This window comes from Benincasa hispida, chromosome 2, assembly GCF_009727055.1.
Source record: "Benincasa hispida cultivar B227 chromosome 2, ASM972705v1, whole genome shotgun sequence".
Taxonomy (NCBI): Eukaryota; Viridiplantae; Streptophyta; class Magnoliopsida; order Cucurbitales; family Cucurbitaceae; genus Benincasa; species Benincasa hispida.
In genome coordinates this window covers 27,890,962-27,897,693 of record NC_052350.1, presented here as the reverse complement: position 1 = coordinate 27,897,693, position 6,732 = coordinate 27,890,962, and positions in this window count along the sequence as shown.

Below are 6,732 nucleotides of genomic sequence, written 5' to 3'. Positions count from 1 at the left end.
AGCCAAACAGCCTTTTTAGCTACTTTACAAGTCGCTACATATTCGGCTTCCATAGTGGAGTCCGCGATGCATTCTTGCTTGATGCTTCTCCATATTACAGCCCCTTCATTCAGAGTGAAAATGACCCCAATGTCAATTTGCGAGAATCTTTATTGGCCTGAAAGTCAGAATCCGTGTATCCTGTAAAGTTCAGATCCTTATCTCCATACACGAGCATGTAGTCCCTCATTCTCCAAAGATACTTGAGGATTGTCTTGACCGTCGTCCAATGATCAAATCCTGAAAGGGCTAATACTGACTGACAATCCCTACTGTATAGCAAATGTCGAGTATGGTACAAAACATTGCATACATTAAGCTTCCTACAGCTGAAGCATAGGGAATCCGCCTCATCTTCTCAACCTCTTGAGGTGTCTTAGGACATTGATCCTTAGACAAAATGATTCCATGCCTGAAAGGTAATAAACGCCTCTTGGAATCTTGCATCTTGTACCTGATCAACATTTGATCGATGTACGATGCTTGAGACAGGGCTAACCATTTGTTCTTACGATCCCGAATGATCTAGATTCCTAGAACATACTGTGCCTCACTCAAATCTTTCATTTGGAACTGGGCAGCTAGCCATTTCTTAATGTCAGTCAGATACCCTACATCATTCCCAATGAGTAGGATATCATCCACATACAGTACTAGGAAAGCTACTGAGTTGTTGATGATCTTCTTGTAGACACAAGGCTCATCAACGTTCTGATCAAAGCCAAAAGACTTGACCATAGTGTCAAATCTGATGTTCAATGTTCTAGATGTTTGTTTCAGCTCATAAATGGACGTATTAAGCTTGTAAACTTTTTGCTCTTGATTTGGAACTATGAACCCCTCTGGTTGAGTCATATAGATGGTCTCCTCAAGATTACCATTAAGAAAGGCAGTCTTGACGTCCATTTTCCATATTTCATAATCACAAAATGTGGCTATGGACAGGAGAATCCGGATAGACTTAAGCATGACAACAGGTGAGAAAGTTTTCACATAGTCAACTCCCCCGACCTGGGTATAACCCTTTGCCATGAGTCTAGCCTTAAAAGTTTGCACCTCTCCATCTACACCTCTCTTTTGTTTATAGATCCACTTACACCCAATAGGTCTTACCCCATCAGATGGATCAACAAGCTCTCAGATGTTATTGAAGTACATAGACTCCATTTCCTGGTTCATGGCTTTAACTCATTCATCTTTGTCAACATCCTCCATTGCTTTCTTAAAAGACAAAGGATCCTTGATCCCATCATTCGAAATGATGTTTTGTTTTGGGCTTCAGTCAAACCCATGTAGCGATCTTGTGGGTTTATAACCCTCCCACTACGTCGAGACAGTCTCAACTCTTAAGCTAGTTGACTAGATGTTCCGACCTAAACAACTCTTGTTGATCTATCGGCCTATTCAACAACTCTTGTTGAATCCTCAGCAGTCTCAGTCTCACTAGAAATCTCACGTAAAACGAGCTTACTTTGTGGATTATGATCCCTCATGTGGTCTTCTTCGAAGAAGATAGCATTTGTAGAAACAAACACTTTGTTCTCACTCGGATCATAGAAGTATCCACCTCTTGTTTCCTTGGGGTAGCCAAAAAAAAGGCAAGCCTTCGAACGCGGTTCCAACTTCTTTGGGTTAGTCACTAGCACATATGCCGGATAGTCCCAAATCCTGAGATGGCGTAAACTACCTTTATGACCTCTTCACAACTCAAAAGGTGTTTCAGAAAGACTTTTCGAGGGAACGTTGTTCAGAATATAGCATGCAGTCTGCACTACAAAATCCCAAAATGAGTCTGACAGATGAGCATAACTCATCATAGACCAAACCATGTCCAACAAGGTTTTATTTCTCCTTTCTGATACACCATTCTGCTGAGGTGTACCAGGGGCCGAGAGTTGGGACGCAATTCCATGTTCTATCATATCGTTCTGGAATTGAGGTCCATATACTATCCACCACGATCAGATTGTAGTGTTTTTATCTTCTTACCTAACAAGTTTTCAACTTCAGCCTTGTACTCCTTGAACTTGTCAAAGCCTTCAGACTTACGTTGCATTAGGTAGAGATACCCGAATCTTGAATAATCATCTATGAAAGAGATAAAATACTCATACCCACCCCGAGCTCTAACATTCATCGAACCATAAAGGTTTAAATGTACAAGCTCCAAGGCTTCCTTGGCTCTGTAACCTTTTCCAGTAAAAGGTCGTTTGGTCATCTTGTCTTCGAGGCATGATTCACATACCGGCAAGGAATGTTCTTCTAAAATCTTTAGAAGTCCACTTTTCACCAACTTCTCAATCCTATTGAGGTTGATGTGACCTAACCTTAGATGCCAAAGATGGGCGTTTTCCTTAGGAGAAACCTTTGGTCTTTTAGCTATTGTTGCTGTAATGAACATTTTAGTGTTAAACAAGGCTTTTAGGATTAACGGCCTTAGTACATATAAGTTACTTTCCATTGAACCATAACCATTCTTCATTCCATTCTTGAAAATAAACACTTTATTCTCAGAAAAGAAGACGGTATACCCTTGTTCAATGAGACCAGAAATCGAGATCAAGTTCCTCTTAATATGAGGAACTACGAAAACATTATCCAGTAATAGATAGCGTTTCTTGTCAACAAATAACTTCAGCCTACCTATAGTAATAACTGAAACAACCTCACCAGTACCGACTTGTAGAGTTATCTCTCCCTGTGGCAACGTTTGCCAGGAACTTAATCCTTAGTAAGAGGAACTGACATGGCGGGTAGCACCTGAATCTAGGATCCAGACAGAATCATCATTCTCTACCAAACACGTCTCCAAGACCAATAAATCAGATTTACTGTCTTTCCTCCTCTTTTGGAGAGTAGTGGGATCAGTGTTAGAACAATTGGCACTACTGGTTTTTTCATCTATCCCTTTATGCTCGAAAAGTAAGAACTGATGTTCAAACAAATCTTGTATCGAGTCCATAATCTCACATGCAATGACCATGTTCTCAACCCTTTTGGCTAAAACATCAGGTATGTTAGCCAAAATGTGAAGTCGGGCCAACGAATTAGCCTTCATTCACACCTCATATGCATTGCGAATACTTCGCGGTGCATCAAGGGTCGGGACTTGAGGACACTCCTCAACCATGACAAATTCAAGGTTGTTTGCCACAAAATATGTTTTACATGATTCTTTCCACTATATGTAGTTGGTCATATTAAAAGCACTAAACAGAAATACTAACGAGTTGCTGAAAAGAAAAACACATTGACCTACGTTAGGTTTTAAGGAAATACCCATTGTAAAACAAAACAACATCCAATAAGGTTTTAGCAAAACTAATATGAACCTCGTGTGACATCTAGTTTCGCAATGACGCTTCAAAGGTTTAGGACAAAAGCCGCCGAAGGGAGGTCAATTATCTCTCCTCTGAATTGAGAAGTTCTCAATCAGTCATTAATACCAGAACAACTCTTGCTCCTATAACGACTAGCCATCATTGAGTTAGCCAAGAGATCATTAACTTACTTAACAATCTCCCGTAAGTGTGACCCTCCATTTTAGGCCCTAGAGATCCACCCCAAGCAGCCAGTCCGAAGGAAAAAAATCCGATTGGGGCAAAACCTAAAGCGACCCTATCCATTTCTAGAGTTCACCTTGATCTTGACCAACTGCACAAAACCCATTCGAAGGGGGACGCTCTCAGGGCGCCACGAGGGAGTACAAAATGATCTCACAGTGTGAACCAATGATAGAAACCATAGGACGTGTTGACACACACCCTTCAACCACTTACTATAAACACTCTTTCCGTCCACCTTGATATTGACTCATGCAAATATCATCCGAAGGGGGATGCTCCCAGGGCACCACGAGGCCAAGCATGAATCTCACAGTGTGAACATATAGGGAGAAATGTGAGTGGAATCATAGACATATCAGACACATCTCTTCCTCCCACTGAGTATTTTTTAACCTAAGGTTTAGTTTACTTATAAAAAACACGACTAAGGATTTTAACTAAGTAACTTTTAGGTTTGCCCAAGAGTGACTTTTACCTTGGATAGTTAAAAAAAACTTTTTGATCATCATCCATTAAACTCTTTAACGGAGTCTTTGACCAAATTGTCGCATGCTTGTTGAAAATCTATCTAATTCACCTTTCCAGGTAGGTTCCCAGGTAGGGGTGTTACATTTTTGTCAACTTAAGAACCCCAGCCTAGCCAAAACCCGCCTTAGATAAAAGATCCTTTATAGATATATTTAAAACAAATTTAATCTTTTATGCCAACCAATTTAATCCTATTAAACCGATTTTAAAAGATTAATCTAGGTTACTAAACTCTTTAGAACCATTTGAACTTAGGTCTATCTTAATCCAATTTTAAAACCCTTTTAAAAAACTTGAGTTCACCCTAAGTCCGCATGCAACTCTTTCTTATCGATTTTAGTTCTAATTTCCTTTATAACATTTATAAACGGAAACAACCAAAACCACAATGTTAAGCAAACACATGCAAGGCATTCATAACGATTATAAACAACCTAAGTATCATGCTCAATGTATTGTCCATCATTGCTACTTCTTTTATATAACGCTTATACAAAACAGCAATGAAACAAGCACAACATGCTTTCATTCACCCTTAGACTATAACACTTATAGTAAAAGGATGATGCACGACAATACTCACTGCATGCAAAATATAACTCTTATATTTCATGATGCATGCACATGCTTTCATGTAATTTCTTCATGCTAGATTATAACCTTTAAATACATTATGCATGAATAATTGCACAAACCTAAGGTAGATTTCTAAACTAATATGTCAAACACTTTGCCATATAAACACCTACATCACATGTATAAGAAACAAAAATTGATGAACCAGGTGAAATTGCCTCAAATCCACAAAAATTAACCTAACTATTACAAAACCAAGGAGTCTCCGGTTCAAATAGGCGACCGGATCTTGAACCATCCGGCGAAGAACGCGTCTCCAACCATCATGTACCAAACTCCCTGCGATCATCTACACAAAAGAACAAACGTTTTGCTCTATCGTTTACCAACACTCCCAGAGCTAAATGATCGTTAGCAAATACTACACGATCGTGTACCTTTTACTAAGTGATGAAGCCCGAGGTACGCAATCGCCTAGCGCGCTCCGCAGAATGCACGCCTTACGAGATCGTCTAAACGATTACGATGCGGCAAAACACCAATGCCTACACGATCACTTAGCAAGCGCCTTCATATCGTATACCGCACGATCGTGTAGGTAGTAACTAAGCGATGAGGCTTGCTAACTACACGACCGCGCGATATACGATATGAAGGTGCTCGCTAAGCGATCGTGTAGGCAATGGTGTTTTGCTGCATCATAATCGTTTAAACGATCGCGTAAGGTGTGCGTTATGCGGAGCGTGCTAGGCGATCGCGTACCTTAGTCTTCATCACTTAGTAAAAGGTACACGATCTTGTAGTATTTGCTAAACGATCGTTTAGCTAATGCTAAACAATGGGGTAAATCGTTTACTCTATCACATAGCATTGGTTGCCCGATCGTGTAAGCGCTGGAGGTAGACGATCATAGTGGGAGCATGTAATGCTCATCATAAAAATGTGTATCATTACAAACAACGAGACTCTGGGAGAATTAAGACACCATTCTTAACACTAGGTAACTTGACCTTAATCCTGAGCTAACTATGAACTCTTGTTTACTCGGAATTATCCTTAGATTTTCATTAGTGAGGGTTGGCTCAATAAATCTCTCATTTCAGGGTAAGATGGGGTACATAGCTGAGGACATAGGGTGCAAGATGGAATTCTCTCCTACCTGCTTTTAGGGATAGTAGAGAGGTTGTTCCCTTAAGTGCTGACTATGGGTCTTGAACAAGGGCTTTCACTCTCTCATTGGCCCGAGTGGGACTCGGTGATTGGATCCAAACCAATTGTTCATTATGAAGGAACTCTTATTCAAGAGAACCGGTGAGCGGAAGCAAGATCTTTCCAAGTCCATTATGAAAGAATAAGTGCATTCACAAACATACAAGAACTATTATGCATCTTCAAGAAAATTGAAGCATGCTTTCTTAACCAAAAACAAAAGGAATCAAGAGACATACCTTTGAAGAACTCTTCTTCTAATATTCCCTCGAGCTACACTGGTCAGGCGCAAAGAAACGAGGAGCAATCGTCTGGAAAACTCTCACTCTCGTTGTGCAATCGTCTAGCAAAATCTCACTCTCATCACAATCACGAACTATTTGATCCTCGAACAACAACCCTTGATACTACCACTCGGTAACCTTGGTATTCTCAGAGTGAGAATCCAGGAGTGTGGGCTCTGTGTGAATTTGATAGAAGGAAGGAGGATGTATACGATCAAACTAGACGATTGAGTAAGTGGGAGAAAGTTTTAGTCTATCGTATAGATAGTGGGTACTTAATTGTCTAACTCTTGTGAGTAATCGTCTATCAATCTCTCGCTCTCGTGAGCAATCATCTAGTCGATCGTCTAGAAATCTCTCGCTCTCGTGATCAATCGTCTAGCAATCTTTCGCTCTCGTGAGCAATCGTCTAGCAATCTCTCGCTTTCGTGAGCAATCTTTTTTTTTCAGCCAAAATCTTTTCTTTGCTCAATCGTTTAGTCTCTCGAAAAGGCTATCGTACAGCTTTCTTTCACTTGATCAATGAGTTA